At 39.3% G+C, this 17441-nt stretch overlaps 1 non-coding gene across 1 annotated transcript; it reads left to right on the top strand.

The window, feature by feature from the left end:
- Positions 1 to 17078: 17078 nt before the first annotated feature.
- Positions 17079 to 17185, top strand: LOC112130981 (U6 spliceosomal RNA). The gene has a single exon (XR_002913149.1). It is a non-coding gene; the product is annotated as a U6 spliceosomal RNA (small nuclear RNA).
- Positions 17186 to 17441: the final 256 nt, after the last annotated feature.

The raw sequence follows: 17441 nt of genomic DNA, 5'->3' as shown, positions 1-17441 counted from the left end.
GTGAGTGTGTGAGAGAGTGGGTGTGAGTGTGCTCATGTGTGAGTGTGTGTATGTGTGTTTGTGAGTGTGTGCTTGTGTGTGCGGGTGTGTGTGAGTGTGAGTGTGTACGTGTATTTGTGTGTGTGAGTGTGCACATGTGTGTTTGTGAGTGTGAGCGTGTGGGTGTCCACACATGTGTGTGCAAATGTGGTGGGATCGAATGTCCAAATCCTGACTGGCTTCAGGCCCACTTCAGAAATGCCTTCTCTTCCAGGAAGCCTCCCCAGACCCCTCAGCTGGAGGTAGCAGTGCTCTTTTAGAGCCTCTGGCTTCCCCCTAGTGTTATAGGAGGCCTGGCCAAGCGTGAAGCAAGTAGAGCCTGGAAAAATGGAACTGAATTTGAATCCAGCATCATCATTTAAGAGCTGTACCATCTCAGGTCCCAGTTTCCCTACTTTAGAGTAGGAATAACGATACACACCTGCTAGGGTTATTCCGATTAGTACAGTAACATATATGTGCCCGGCAGAGAGAATGCCTTTCATCGATGTTAGCTGCCCTCCCTCCGGGACTGTTGCTGGCATTGTGAGGGCAGCACCAAGGATCTTCTCTCATAATCTCTGTCTGTGCTGGCTTCACCACTTCCTTAGGGAAGGCAACGAACATATACAGTTATGTATCGCTTAATGGCAGGAATGCACTCTGAGCCATGCTTCCTTAGGCAACTTCATGGCAGTGCGAACATCATAGACTGTACTTACACAAAGCTAGATGGTGATGCCTACTACACACCTAGGCTATGTGGTATAGCCTAGTGCTCCTAGGCTACAAACCTGGACAGCATGGTACTGTGCTGAATGCTGTAGGCAGTTATAACACCATGGTAAGCATTTCTGTATCTAAATATAGAAAAGGCACAGTAAAAATACAGTATTGTAATCTTGGGGGACCATTTGTGTATATGCTGTCCATCATTGACCAAAACATCAGTATATGGTGCATGACTGTAAACACCTGAGGAGAATGGTGTTTGCTTGACATACACTAGGGATCAAGAAAGATTTGGTGTCAAAGTGAAATGTCAACTGATAGACTTGAGAAGCTTTTGGCTTATCAAGCTTAGCAATTGGCTTTATATTCATTCGTTTTTCGTTTATATAGTAAATATGTTACTAGTTTGAGTGACTTGAGTGTATTGGTCAATGCAAAAGCCACAGCATGATGGAACTAGTAAGGATTTTAGTGACAGGTCACCTGGTCACTGTGTAGACAGGGGCAGTGAGTTGCTTAAAGACACATAGCCATGTAATGGCCAAGCTGGGTTTTGCATTGAGGACTCCTGACTTTCAGATCATTTCAGGACAACACTTATCTCCATCAAATGTATAGTTTTGACGGAGGCCAGCTCTGGGTGTGACAGTTCCAGCCCTTTCCGTAGCTTTCTGCCTTGGAATGACACTTTTTGGGCTTCCACTCGGTGCCCCCATGACTGATGTAGGAGTGGAAAGTGCGGTGTTTACTTTCTTTCCTCAATTTCCCCTGTGACGGAAGAATAAAGAATTCTTTGGTGCCTGGCAGCCCACACCACCCGGCTCCCCTTGAACATGAAAGAGTGCAGGCAGCCGCTTTCACTTCTAATTTGTCTCAAGCGGAATAATCCAAAAGGTGGATTTCAGGGGTTTCCTGGAGACAGAAGTGCTACCTACCCTGTGGCCTGCGTCTGAAGGGGAACTTTCATGAAATACAGCTCAGGTATTTGATGTCGCCTGGACAGAATAATGAAACACTTCTTACAGGCAATTTATGAGTCTGAAAAACAGGCAGCTGACTTTCAAAGGCAGACGCCACAGTGCCAGCAGGTTTCTCTCAAGGTCAAGGCAGAGTTGAAAACCTGCCTGAGGCTAAGTGGAGGGAGGTTTGCATTTGGGCGGGTGTGAAGGATTTCATTCCAAAGCTGTTGGCACCTTTTGCCACACCCCTCTTTTGCATTGTGACGAAAAGACCACTGGACTTGAAATCACAGGTCTGGAGATGAATTCTGACTCCACCACTTACCAGCTGTGTGACCTCGGGAGGTCACTTGACCTCTCTGAGCACAGGGTTCTCATGATTACAATTAAAGAAACACTCTCACCTCCAATAACTATTATGCATATTAAATGTGAAAGTGCTGGACACATAATAGGAAGGCAAAGTGTTAAACATGAAATGAACGCAAGTGTTTACCACGTATGTATTTTGCCAAGGAGTAAAATAATAAAAATGGTGACTATTTATTGAGGGCCTGCTATGTGCCACAAGTTAGGGAACCTGGGGCCTACTGCTGGCCCCATCAACAACTTGCTGTGGGCTTTGATCAAGTCATGTTTTCTTCTTTCTAGGCTTTGTTTTCCCTATCTAGTAATAAAAGCTGCCATTTACTAAAGACTTTCTACTTGCCAGGAACTGTGAAAATGACTTATGTCTCTCTCCCTCTTTTGCTTCCTACCTCCCTCCCTCTTTCCTTCCTTCTTCTTTCCCTCCCCTCCCCTCCCTCCCTTCCTCCTTCCTTTCCTTCCTCCCTCCCTCCCTCCCCTCCTCCCCTCCTCCCCCTCCCTCCTTTCTTCCCTTCCTCCCTTCCTTCCTTCCCTCCTCCCCCTCCCTCCCTTCCTCCTTCCTTTCCTTCCTCCCTTCCTCCCTTCCTTCCTCCTCTCCTCCCCCCTCCCTCCCTTCCTCCCTTCCTCCCTTCCTTCCTTCCTCCCTTCCTCCCTTCCTCCCTTCCTTCCTTCCTTCCTCCCTTCCTCCCTTCCTCCCCCTCCCTCCCTCCCTTCCTCCCTCCCTCCCTTCCTTCCTCCCTCCCTCCCTCCCTTCCTTCCTCCCTCCCTCCCTCCCTTCCTTCCTTCCTCTCTCCCTCCCTCCCTTCCTCCTCTCCTCCCCCCTCCCTCCCTCCCTTCCTCCCTTCCTTCCTTCCTCCCTTCCTCCCCTCTTCCCCCCTCCCTCCCTTCCTCCCCTACCTCTCTTTCTTTCTAACATATTGAGTACCTTCTGCTTGCCAAGCACTGTTCTAGTCACTGGGATACAGCAATGAACAAAATGGACAAAATTTGATGCCCCTGCATTTATATCTAGCAAGGGGTATAGGAGATAAACAAAATAAATAAGTAATTTTTATAGTATGTTAGAAAGTAATGAGTGCTGTAGAAAAAATAAAGCATGGAAGGAGATAGGGCCTGTATGCGGGAGGTGTGATTTTACATATATGGCCTCACTGAGAGGGGAACATTAAGCAAAGATGTGAAGGGGGTGAGGGCAAGTGTTTGCATTTGGGGCAAGGCTTTGCAGGGAGTCAGAAGGGCAAGTGCAAAGGCCTTGACTGGGAGTGTGCACGAGGTGCTGGAGAACAGCAAGGAGCCCATGGCTGCAGCAGAGGGGAGGGAAGATGGGCAGAGAGGAAAAGAACTCGGTGGGCAGGATGGGGTTGAAACGGGGAGGCTGAGATGAAAAGCTAGTGAAGGTTTTTTGTTTTAATTATTATTTTGTTTTTTTTGAGTTAACCAGATTTTTATTTTAGAAAAATCTTCCTATTTTCACCTTTCTCAAGAAGCATTCTTGTTCCTCTCCCAGCAGGAAGCTCTGCCTGTAAAACCCTGGCCTGAATTCCACCCTTCACCTTAACTCCTCTCCTCCTCTCTGGTCTCAGGGCTCTTTTCTGCCTTTGAGAGTTTTGAACAGATAAGTGATGAGATTGCTCCTTATATTTTAAAAGGACTCGATTATGTCACCCAACTCTCTGAGGTGGGTTTTATTACCCCTGATTAAGTAGTTTTTTTCTTTCTGTATAGGAAAGGATTAAAACCAAAGGCCAGAATAAAGGTGTCAATTTCTTTTTGGCCCGAAGGCCCCAGTATCCTGACAGTGGTGCTCATTTTTTGGAATGAGCCCTCAGGCCACACAGGACACATCACTCATGAATGTCCATGGTAACCCTTCATAGAAGTGCCGTATCCTGCTCAGTCTGTCTCCAGATTTTCTCACTGTACCCTTTCTATGGTCTAATGTGAAAGTTTCCTCCTCTAGATTTTAATAATTTTAAATAGTAGCTTATATGGGATAACACTTCTCAAACCTTGTCCTCAAAATTCTAACACCTCCCAACTATGGTTTAGTAATTACCAAGAAATAAAATGAGACTAATTAAAAAAAAAAAGGTTTCCTCCTCTAAGAAGACTTTGTGATTCCTCCAGTAGCCTGAACTTCTGCGTTATTTAATCATAATATCCATTATGCAGTTTGCTTCTCGAAAGCAGAGAGTGCTATGTGTTACTGAAAAGTGCCCTGAACTTGGAAATAAGAGACCTAGACTTTTTTCTATCCTCCTCCTCCTCTTCACCATCATCATCAATATTATTATGATGCTTTAAAAATTATTAAACCCAGATATCATCTGGAGTTTCCAACATCCCAAGATAGCAGATTAAACCACTATTTCATGGTCTGTGGGCATTTAATATCCTCTTTGAGGTTCTGCAAATTCTCAAAGGTGCTGAGGTTTTCACGGTCATCTCTGCTTTAGGTCTCTATGTTAGCATATGCTCTCTGTATTCTGCAACGTCTAGAACTAGGCATGAAACCCACACTCTTTCTTGAAAGGAAGCACACTTGCACAAAGCTTTCATGAATGTGGGAGGTTTCATTAAAGACTTGTCACTCAATGGGATCACACAGCACAAACAGCAAATATCTTGATATCAATATATCAACTCCACCTTTATTATGTTTATTCTGTGTATAATGTCTTAGTCAGCTAGAGCTGCCATAACAAAGTACCATAGACTGGGTGGCTTAAACAACAGAAAGTTACTTTCTTTTTATTTTTTTAGACTGAGTCTCGCTCTGTTGCCCAGGCTGGAGTGCAGTGGCATGATCTTGGCTCACTGCAACCTGCACCTCCTAGGTTCAAGTGATTCTCTTGCCTCAGCCTCCTGAGTAGCTGGGATTATAGGTGCACACCACCATGCCCAGCTAATTTTTTTTGTATTTTTAGTAGAGACAGGTTTCACCATGTTGGCCAGGCTGGTCTTGAACTCCTGACCTCAGGTGATCTGCCTGCCTCAGCCTCCCAAAGTGCTGGGATTACAGGCGTGAGCCACAGGCCCAGCCAGAAAGTTACTTTCTTACAGTCTGGAGGTCGAGATCAAGGTGCCATCAGGGTTGGTTTCTGGCCAGGTCTCTCTTTCCGTTTGTAGACAGCTGCCTTCTTGCTGGGTCCTCACTTGACCTCTTCTCTGAGAGAGATGTTTGATACCTCTTCCTCTTATTGTTAAGGACATTAATCGTACTCCATTAGGGTCCTCCCCTTATGACCTCATTTAACCTGAATTGTCTCCCTAAAGGCTCTATCTTCAAATACAGCCAGTCACATTAGCAATTCAGGGTTCAGCATATGAATTTTGGGGAAACACAATTCAGTCCATAATGATAGATAACATATCTTTTTTCTATCCTTTCACTGTTAACACATTTGTGTTTTGAAATGTAAAGTACATCCCTTTAGACAGAATATTCTTACATTTTGCTTTTTATCTAGTTTGTCATTCTCCGTTTTTTTTTTTTTTAATTTTGTTGGGGAGTTTTAGTTTATTACATTTAATAAGATTATTAATTTGTTTGGGTTTAAGTCTACTACCTTGGTATTTGTTTTCATTCATTTCTTCTGGGTTTTATTCCTTTAATTATCCTTTCCTTTCCTAATTATATATATTTCTGGAGTTCCATTTTATATCCTCAATTAGCTTCCCATCCGTACTTCTTTTTATTACATTTTACTGGTTGCTCTATGGCTAACAATATGCATCTTTAACTTAACAAATTAAATATATTTACACTTAATATTATACTACTTTGTTCATCTGACTCTTCACACTTTTCATTTCTTAATTCACACCTGACACTTATTTCCCACTTAACAGATGGAATAGCAGTATAATTCTGTTAATCAACATCTCATACTTTATGTTTTTGATGTCATACTTTCTATTTCTGCATAAGTTACAGACCCTGCCTTACAGTGTTCTTACTTTTGCTTTAAATGTTCAGTTGTCTTTTAAGAAAATTATGAAAAAAGTCCTTTATGTTTAACCTCTCACAAAAAAAATTTTTTGTGCTGTTTTTTCTTGCCTTTAGACCAGAGTATCCAGGCAATATTAATGCTTTTCAGTGTAAAAACATCCTTTAGCACTTTCTGCAGTGCAGGTTTGTTGACATCAAATTCTCTCAGCTTGAATTGATAAAAAAGTCTTTATTTAATCCTAGAGTTTGAGGAATATTGTTGATCAATATAGAATTGTGTGTTTGATGGATTTTTTTCATTTAGTACTTTAAAATGTTGGTCCATTGTCTTCTTGCCTCCATTGTTTCTGATAAGTCAGCAATAAATCTTTTTTTGAAAATTTAAAAATATTTATTTGTTAATTTGCTAAAAATAACAATATTAAACCCATTACAGGTTAACATTCATTTTTTATAGAACACAACTGCATTTTCCAAACCAGAAATCATTTAGTGAGAAGGGAGATGTTGTTTTGCATTTCTGAAAATAAATGTCTGGTTTAAGAGGAGACAGCTAGATTTTCCTGTTTCTTTTTCTTTTTTTTTTTTTTTTGAGATGGAGTCTCGCACTGTCACCCAGGCTGGAGTGCAGTGGTGTGATCTCGGCTCACTGCAACCTTCACCTCCTGGGTTCAAATGATTCTCCTGCCCCAACCTCCCAAGTAGCTGGGATTACAGGTGCCCACCACCACGCCTGACTAATTTTTTGTATTTTTAGTAGAGATAGGGTTTCACCATGTTGGCCAGAATGGTCTCAGACTCCTGGGATTACAGGTGTGAGCCACTGCACCCGGCATCTTCTATCTGTTTCTTCATTCATCCTGCTGCAATGTTTTTGATTGCAGAATTTGAAGAAAATCAGTATAGCAGAAGAAGATATGTAGTTAGAAGGGGAAAGTATTTTAATAGTCTTTGTCACATAATTTTGGATATTATTAGTTACCACACTAAAACTTAAAAAGGGGTAGTGTTTTTAAAGGCTTATTGTTGTTTGAACTTTGCCTATTATCTCAGTGAACTTTGCTTATTCTGTTACATTAATAGGTCTGCGTTGCACTTTTTAGAAATATATATATTTTTTGTATTTCAATAGCTTTTGGGGTACAAGTGGTTTTTTGTTACATGGATGAATTGTACAGTGGCGAAGTCTGAGATTTTAGTCCACCCATCATCCAAGTAGTGTACATTGTACCCAATATGTAGTTTTTTGTGCCTCACCTCCCTTGCATCTTCCCCTTTCTGAGTCTCTAAAGTCCATTATACCACTCTGTATGCCTTTGCATAGCCAGAGTTTAGCTTCCATTTATCAGTGAGAACATATGGTATTTGGTTTTCTATTTCTGAGTTACTTCACTTAGAATAATGGCCTCCAGCTCCATCCAATTTGCTGAAAAAGACATTATTTCATTCTTTTTATGGTCAAGTAGTATTCCATGGTGAATATATACACCATGTTTTCTTTATCCATTCATTGGTTGATGGGCACTTAGATTGGTTCTATATCTTTGAAATTCTGAATTGTGCTGCAATAAACCTATGCACGCAAGTGTCTTTTTTGATATAATGACTTCTCTTCCTTTGGGTAGATACCCAGTAGTGAGATTGCTAGATTGAATGGTAGATCTACTTTTAGTTCTTTTAGGAATCTCTATACTGTTTCCCTTAGTGGTTGTACTAATTTACATTCCCACCAGCAGTATAAGCATTCTCTTTTTACCACATTCATGCCAACATATCTTTTTGACTTTTTAATAATGACCATTCTTGCAAGAATAAGTTCCTATCTCATTGTGGTTTTAATTTGCATTTCTGTGATGATTAGTGATGTTGAGCATTTTTTCATTTGTTTGTTTTCCATTTGTATATCTTCTTTTGAGAAATGTTTATTCATGTTATTTGCCCACTTTTGGTGGGATTGTTTTTTTTTTTTTTTTTTTTTTTTTACTGATCTGTTTGAGTTCCTTGTAGATTCTGAATATTAGTTTTTTGTTGAATGAATAGTTTGAAAATATTTCCTCCCATTCTGTGGGTTGTCTGTTTATCCTGCTGATTATTTCTTTTGCTGTACAGAAGCTTTTTAGCTTAATTAGGTCCCATTTATTTATTTTTGATTTTGCTAATTTGCTTTTGGGGTCTTGGTCATAAATTCTTTGCCTAGGCCAATGTCCAGAATAGTTTTTCCTAGGTTATCTTCCAGAATATTTATGGTTTCAAGTCTTAGATTTAAGTCTTCAATCCATCCTGAGTTGATTTTTATATAAGGTGAGAGACAGGGATCCAGTTTCATTCTTCTACATGTAGCTATCCTGTTTTCCCACCACCACTTATTAAATAGGGTGTCCTTTCCTCAGTTTATGTTTTTGTGTGCTGTGTCAAAGATCAATTGGTTGTATTTGGCCTTATTTCTGGGTTCTCCATTCAGTTTCATTGGTCTATGTGTCTACATTTATACCAGGACCATGCTGTTTTGGTAACTCTATAGCCTTGTAGTATAAATTGAAGTCAGGTAATGTGATGCTTCCCGATTTGTTCTCTTTGCTTAGGACTGCTTTGTCTATCGGGGCACTTTTTTGGTTCGATATGAATTTTAGGATTGTTTTTCCTATTTCTGTGAAAAATGATGTTGGTATTTTGATAAGAATTACATTGAATCTGTAGGCATTGCTTTTGGCAGGATGGTCATTTTCATGATATTGATTCTTCTAACCCATGAGCATAGGATGTATTTCCATTTGTTAGTGTCATCTATGATTGCATTCAGCAGTGTTTTGTAGTTGTTTTTTTTTCTTATAGGGATCTGCCACCTCCTTGGTTAAGTATATTTGTAAGTATTTTTTACAACTAGTGTACAAGGGATTGAGTTCTTGATTTGATTCTCAGTTTGGTTGTTGTTGGTATATAGCAGTGCCACTAATGTGTACATTGATTTTATAACCTGAAAGTTACTGAATTTGTTTTTCAAATCTAGGAGTCTTTTGGAGGAGTGTTTAGAGTTTTCTAGGTATATGAAAGGGCATCGTATCATTGGTGAACAGCAATAGTTTGGCTCTTCTTTTCCAATTTGGATAACCTTTACTTTTTTTTCTCTTGGCTAATTGCTCTGGCTGGGACTTCCAGTACTATGTTGAATAGAAGTGGTGAAAGTGGGCATCCTTGTCTTGTTCCAGTTCTCAGGAAATGCTTCCAACTTTTCCCCATTCAGTGTGATGTTGGCTGTGGGTTTTTAATATGTGGCTTTTATTATTTTGAAGTATGTTCCTTCTATATCTAGTTTGTTGAAGGTTTTTATCATAAATGGATGCTGGATTTTATTGAATGCTTTCTCTGCATCTAATGAGATGGTCATATGGTTTTTGTTTTTAATTCTGTTTATGTGATGAATCACATTTGTTGATTTGTATATGTATATTAAACCACCTTGCATCTCTGGGATGAAACCCACTTAATCATTGTATATTATCTTTTTGATATGCTGTTGGATTCAGTTAGTTAGTATTTTGTTGAGGATTTTTGCATCTATGTTCATTAGGGATATTGGTCTGTAGTTTTCTTTTTAATGTCCTTTCCTGGTTTGGATATCAGGGTGATACTGGCTTCATAGAACGAGTTAGAGAGAATTTCCTCTTTCTTAATTTTTTGGAATAGTTTCAGTAAGATTGGTACTCATTCTTTGTCTAGTACAATTCAGCTGTGAATCCATTTGGCCCTGGGCTTTTTGTTTTGTTAGCATTTTTTTTTTGTATTATTGATTCGGTCTCACTGATTGTTACTAATCTGTTCAGGATTTCTATTTCTTCCTGATTTAATCTAGGAGGTTTGTATGTATCTAGGAATTTATCCACTTTCTCTAGATTTTTTAGTTTGTGTGCATAGAGGTATTCATAGTAGTCTTGAATGATCTTTTGTATTTCTGTGATGTTGGTTGTAGTGTCTCCATTTTCATTTCTAACTGATCTTATTTGAATCTTCTCTCTTCTTTTCTTGGTTAATCTAGCTAGTCTATCCATTTTCATTTATTTTTTCAAAGAATCAACTTTTTGTTTCATTGATCTTTTGAATAGTTTTGGTCTCAATTTCATTTAGTTCTGCTCTGATCTTTGTTATTTCTTTTCTTTATTTTTAACTTTTATTTTAAGTTCAGGGGTACAAGTGCAGGTTTGTTACATAGGTAAATTTGTGCCTTGGAGGTTTATTATACAGATTATTTCATCACCTATGTATTAAACTTAGTACCCATTAGTTATTTTTCCTGACCCTCTCCCTCCTCCCACCCTTCACCCTCTTTAAGGCCCCATGTATGTTGTTCCCCTCTATGTGTCCATGTGTTCTCATCATTTAGCTCCCATTTATTATTTCTTTTCTTCTGCTAGCTTTGGGTTTGGGTTGTTCTTGTTTCTCTAGTTCCTTGAGGTGTGACATTAGTTGTCAATCTGTGATCTTTCAGACTTTTTAATGTAGGCATTTAATGCTATAAACTTTCCTCTTAGCACTGCTTTTGCTTTATCTCAGAGATTTTGATAACTTGTGTCACTATTATCATTTATTTCGAAGAATTTTTAAATTTCCATCTTTATTTCATTGTTAACCTAAAAATCATCCAGGAGCAGATTGTTTAATTTCCATGTATTTGTATAGTTTTGAGGGTTCCTTTTGGAGTTGATTTTTAGTTTTGTTACACTGTGGTCTGAGAAGATACTTGATATGATTTCAATTTTTAAAAATTTATTGAGACTTGTTTTGTGGCCTCTTACATGGTCTATCCTGGTGAATGTTCCATGTGCTGATGAGAAAAATGTATATCCTGCAGTTCTTGGGTAGAATGTTCTGTAAATACCTGTTAGGTCCATTTGATCTAGAGTGTAGTTTAAGTCCATTGTTTTTGTGTTGACTTTATGTCTTGATAATCTGTCTAGTACTTTAGATGGAGTGTTGTTGTCCCTCACTATTATTGTGTTGCTATCTGTCTCACTTCTTTTTTTTTTTTTTTTGAGTTTGAATTGCAGCTGTTTATTTACTATGTTTAAATGTTAGGTAAATAATTTAATTAAAATGGAATGCTATTCATTCTCTTTAAAAATGTTTAAAAATCATCATGAAAGTTAATTTTGTTTAGGAAAATTTTTTTTTTACAATTTTTTTTATTATACTTTAAGTTTTAGGGTACATGTGCACAACATGCAGGTTAGTTACATATGTATACATGTGCCATGTTGGTGTGCTGCACCCAGTAACTTGTCATTTAACATTAGGTATATCTCCAAATGCTGTCTCACTTCTTAGGTCTAGTAGTAATGTTTTTTAAATCAATCTAGGAGCTCCAGAGTTAGGTGCATATAATTTAAGGATTGTAATATATTCTTGTTGGATTGATCCTTTTATCATTATGTAATGATCTTCTTTGTCTTTTTTTTTAAATGTTGTTGCTTTAAAGTCCATTTTATCTGATATAAGAATACCCACTCCTATTCCCTTTTGGCTTCCATTTACATGGAATATCTTTTTCTATCCCTTTACTTTGAATTTATATGAATCATTATATGTTAGACAAGTCTCTTGAAGACAGCAGATATTTGATTTGTAATTTTTTAATCCATTCTGCCAATCTGGATCTTTTAAGTGGAACATTTGGGCCATTTATGATCAAAGTTAATGTTCAGATGTGAGGTAATGTTCTAGTCATCCTGTTGATTGTTACCTAGATACTCTGTTTTCTTCATTGTGTTATTGTTTTATAGGACCTGTGAATTTTATGCTTTCAAGAGGTTCTCTTCTGGTGCTTGTGGAGCATTTGTTTTAAGATTTAGAACTCCTTTTAGCATTTCTTGTAGGGCTGGTCTGTTGGTGACAAAGTCTCTCAGCATTTGTTTGTCTAAAAATGACTTTATTTCTCCTTCATTTATGAAACTTAGTTTTTCTGGATACAAAATTCTTGGTTAAGAGTTATTCTGTTTAAGGAGGCTAAAGATAGAACCTCAATCCTTTCTGGCTGGTAAGGTTTCATTGTTTTCTGTGCAGACAGTCCCTCACTTATGATGGTTTGACTTATGATCTTTTGACTTTATTTTTTATTTACTTATTTATTTTTTGAGACAGAGTCTTGCTCTGTCACCCAGACTGGAGTGCAGTGGTGCAATCTCGGCTCATGCAAGCTCTGCCTCCTGGGTTGTGGGTGGCAAGCCACCCAGGCGCCAAGGCAAGAGACCAAGGACATGAGCTGTTCCAGTATAATAAAATATAAAACAAGAATAGTTATACCAGATATAGATCTTAGATATGATTATATATGAATATCATTAATCATTAGTGTGTAGCAATTACTCTTTATTCCAATATTATAATAATCCTCGCTCTATAATCATAACCTAGGAAAAACCAGGCCATACAGAGATAGGAGCTGAGGGGACACAGTGAGAAGTGACCAGAAGACAAGAATGTGAGCCTTCTGTTATGCTCAGACAGGGCCACCAGAAGGGCTTCTTGGTCTAGCGGTGACACCAGCGTCTGGGAAGACACCCGTTGCCGGGCGGACCGCGGTCTAGCGGTAGCATAAGTGTCAAGGAAAAGCACCCGTTACTCAGCAGACCGGGAAAGGGTGTCTCCCTTTCCCCGGGGGAGTTTAGAGAAGACTCTGCTCCTCCACCTCTTGTGGAGGGCCTGACATTAGTCAGGCTTGCCTGCAGTTATCTGGAGGCCTAACCGTCTCCCTGTGATGCTGTGCTTCAGTGGTCACGCTCCTAGTCCGCCTTCATGTTCCATCCTGTACACCTGGCTCTGCCATCTAGATAGCAGTAGTAAATTAGTGAAAGTACTAAAAGTCTCTGATATGCAGAAATAATGGCGTAAGCTGTCTTTCTCTTTGTCTCCTCTCTCTCTCTGCCTCGGCTGCCAGGCAGGGAAGGGCCCCCTGTCCAGTGGACACGTGACCCACGTGACCTTACCTATCATTGGAGATGACTCACACTCTTTACCCCGCCCTTTTTGCTTTGTATCCAATAAATAACAGCGCAGCCAGACATTCGGGGCCACTACTGGTCTCCACCCATTGGTGGTAGTGGTCCCCTGGGCCCAGCTGTCTTTTCTTTTATCTCTTTGTCTTGTGTCTTTATTTCTACAATCTCTTGTTGCTGCACAGCGGGAGAGACCCACTGACCCTGTGTGGCTGGTCCCTGCACTGGGTTCACGCCATTCTCCTGCCTCAGCCTCCTGAGTAGCTGAGACTACAGGCGCCTGCCACCATGCCTGGCTAATTTTTTGTATTTTTAGTAGAGACGGGGTTTCACTGTGTTAGCCAGGATGGTCTCGATCTCCTGGCCCCATGATCCACCCGCCTCAGCCTCCCAAAGTGCTGGGATTACAGGCGTGAGCTACTGCACCCAGCCCTTTTGACTTTATAATAGTATGAAAGCAATGTATTTGGTAGAAACTGTACTCTAAGTATCCATAGAACCATCCTGTTTTCACTTGCAGTATAGTATTCAATAAATTATATGAGATATTCAACATTTCATTATAAAACGGTTGTGTTGGATGATTTTGCACAAGTGTAAGCTAAGGTAACTGTTCTGAGCATGTTTAAAGGTTAGGCTAAGCTATGATATTCAGTGCGTTAGGTGTATTAAATGTATTTTCAAATTACAGTATTTTCAACTTATGATGGGTTTATTGGGACATAACCTTGTCATAAGTCAAGAAGCATCTATATAAACATATCTTTGTGTTCTGACTGTTTTCGAGACTTGTTCTTGTTTTCATAGTTAGACCCTGACATGTCTATGTGTGTTTTTCTTTCTATTTATCTTACTTGGTGTTCACTGAGTATTTTGAATCTATAAATGTATGCCTTTACTAAATATGGAAATGTTTCAGCTATTAGTTTTTCCAATGTTTTCTTTCCCATTTTTATTCTCTTCTCCGTCTGGGTCTTCTATTACATGTATTTTGACCATTTGGCATAGTTTTGAAGATCCTGAGATTTTGTTCATTTTTTCTCCAATCTTTTTCTTTTGTTTTCTTTAGATTGGCTACTTTCTATTGGTTTATCTTCAAGTTCATTACACTTTTGCCCCCCTAATTTGTGTTAAGTCCATTGATCCTGTCAATTTAAAAAAATTTCATTATCATGCATTTTAGTCCAGTTCTTTTTTGTTTTAGTATCTCTGCTTAGATCTTCTATTTGTTCACTTATTAACAGCATCTTCCCACAATTATTTAAAGATGTTTATAACTTTTACTTTAAAGTAATTTTCTGCTATATCCAACATCTAGGATATCTTGGGATTGGTTTCTTGACTAGAGGTCCTGCTTTTCCATTCTTTGCATATCTAGTAATTTTTGATTATACTGAACATTGGTAATATGTTATAGAGATTTTTGATTCTCTTATTTTCCTCTGAAAAAATGTTAACTTTTATTCTAGTGGGCAGTAAGGGGTTCAATTACTGTCTCATCACCTTACATTTCTGTAGGCTCATATTTATGCTTTGATAGGCAGGCTCTGTGGAAAGCCCAATGTCCTTCCCATCCTCCTCTAACTTAGTGCGATCAACCTCAAAGTCTATGTCCCTTCTGAATTTTGTGAAGGCCTGGTTTTAGGCTTTGTTAGGGTAGATCTAAAGCTGTGCTACACAATATGGCAGCCACATGTAGCAATTTAAATTTGTATTAAATAAAATGGTTTAAAATAATTTTCTTAGTTATACTAGTTATATTTCAAGTGCTCAGTGGCCACCTGTTGCTAGTGGTTATCATTTTGGAAAGTACAGATAACATTAATATTATAGCAGAAAGTTATATTGAACAGTGCTTATCAAAAGTATGCCTTACTCTAGTCTGTGGTTCTTATTCTTAAATTGTCACCATTTTGGTTTCTCAGTTGGAGCATTGAAATGTGAATAAGATGTCTTTGCTCCGGCTGGACTATATCTCCTCTGTTTTCTAGAACGGTTTAACTTCTAGCAGCTCTGTTCTGTTATCTACCCTGTTGTAGTTACATTGTGGTAAGCCTGTGTACTCTCATCCTGAGAAGGCATAGCCTAGCTCCCAGTGAAGGACTCCATAGGGCACCCATATACAGGCTTCTGGGGACCCCTGTCTGTGCAGTTCACTCCTCTCTGGTGCTGTGCCCTATGGATTGTAGTTGTCAACTGCTCTGAACTCTGGCTTCTGCCTCATCAGCTCATCAGAACTACTATGCTGTGCTCAGACTCTAGCTCTCTGCTCTGCAGTGAGAGAAACCATTCCCAGAGAGCTGGGGCAATTGTGGGGCTCACCTTGCAAGCTTATCTCCTTTCAGGGATCACAGTCATGTGTTGCCTATTGTCCAATGCCAGAAAACTGTTGCTTTCTATATTTTGTTCAGTTTTATGTTTGTTCTGTTTTGTTTTAATCATGGGAGGGATTTCATACCAGTGATTTCATCATATTATGAAGTAGAGCTCCTATTATTCAGCAAACAACTTAAAATCATAAACACAAACTCCTGTTTTTAAAAGCTCCTTTGCTTCTGGATTTTTCTCATTGGAAATTCACCCTGATTAGTGAGTAGCATCACATTGTTTTGCTGGCTCCTCTTTCCTTCTCCTCTTTCCTTTACTTCTCTTTTTTCCCACTGAGATTCTCTGGGATTTATTTTCTTCTGTCACACAGAGGACTCAGCTCTCCATACCTTCTGCCCTCAAATCTGTATAACCAAAGTCAATGAAATCCTTAGCAGAACAAAAAGGTCCCTCTCCCATTTAATAGGATCTGTCCTCTTTAGAAGATGGTTGTAGTTATAGATAGCACGTATCTTTTTCTTCTAATTTTTATTGTTGTTATTGTATTATTAGCTACCTTATCTCTATACTTCACACCTAGACCTCCCTCAAATCTATTCACTGCCCATTGGTCAGAATGAACTTTGTAAAACTGACCATGTTACTCTTCTTTAATGACTTCCTATAGCAGATAAGATCTAATATCCACAGCTGACATAGAAGTCTTTCCATGATCTCTTCCTTTTCGTGTCTCCAGCTTCATCTCTTGTTTTTCTGCACTAACCCCCAACACCCTCACATACACATAGCCCCAGCAACACAAAAATGTTTGCGGTTTTCAAAACACACCAAAGTTTTTCTTTCCTCTGTGCTTTTTCTCATAATGTCTCCTCTATCTAGAATCCCCTCTCCTTCCCCCTAATTTTCCCATCTTTACCTGGCTACTCTGACTCATTCTTCAAGACGTGGTTTAAAAATATTTTCTTTTTGAAATGATTCCCTGGGTCTGAACTTCTGCAGCTGGAACAGGTACCTCTTCGAGGTTGCTACTGAGCTTCCTTCTGTCAAATCCCTCGTTGACTAGGAGGGAAGAACTCTGTCCAGTTGGTCTCACCAGGGCTTAGTATAGAGCTTGGCACATAGTGTGTGTTAATTTCTGCATTAATTCAGTCACTCAATAAATGTTTACTGAGTACATAGCACATGCAAGGCAGTGATCCAGAATCTCTGTTCTTTGGACGTTTATTTTCTGGTGAGAGAGGCAAACAGGTATATAATATAATTTAGAAAGTGACAAGTCTTTCTCTAAAGCAAAGTAAGGGCATAGTAAGCAATGGGGATGCTGTTTTGGATAGTGTGCCTCTTTGATGAGGTGGCATTTGAGCAGAGACGTGAATAAAGTAAGTGAAGGAGCTGTGCAGATACCTGGGGAAGCATCATTCTAGGAGAGACAACAAAGAATCTGAAGTGGGAACTTTCTAGGTGTGCTCAAGGAAGAGCAAGCAGACTGGTGTGGCTGGAGCAGAATGAGTGAGGAGGGCAGTGAGACAGACAAGTCCCAGATCATCAGACCTTCTAGGCTAAGGTAAGGAATTTAGGTTTTTCCCCCTAAGTTGAATGGGAAGCCATTGGGAAGTTTTGAGCAGGGGCATGATATGATCAGACTGGTGTTTTGAAAGGATCATGCTGGCTTCTCTGCTGAGAACAGACTGGAGGAGCAAGAGAGGGAACTTGGAGACCAGTTAGAAGATAATTGCAGTGCTCACTTTGGCAGCACATATAGTAAAATTGGAATGATACAGAGAAGATTACCATGGCCCTTGTGCAAATATTTCATGCAAATTCATGAAGTGTTCCATATATATATATTTTAAAAGAAGGTAATTGCAGTCATCAAGGTGAGAGAACATGGTGGCTTGAACCAGGGTGTTAACTTTGGACTTGGGGAGAACAGCTTACGGTGTATTTGTAGAATAATAAAGGAATTAAGTTTCTTTATATTGAGCTCCCCTAGGAGCCTGTAAACCTTTGGAAGGCAAGGCCTGTGTCTGCTTTATCATTATATTCTGAGTACATTATATTCAAATCCTGTTAAATATCAGGAGTACAACATTATCATTT

The sequence above is a fragment of the Pongo abelii genome, chromosome 1, assembly GCF_028885655.2.
Source record: "Pongo abelii isolate AG06213 chromosome 1, NHGRI_mPonAbe1-v2.0_pri, whole genome shotgun sequence".
In the NCBI taxonomy this organism is placed as follows: domain Eukaryota; kingdom Metazoa; phylum Chordata; class Mammalia; order Primates; family Hominidae; genus Pongo; species Pongo abelii.
Note: the sequence above shows the minus strand (reverse complement) of the source record. Positions and strands in the feature narration are given on the sequence as shown.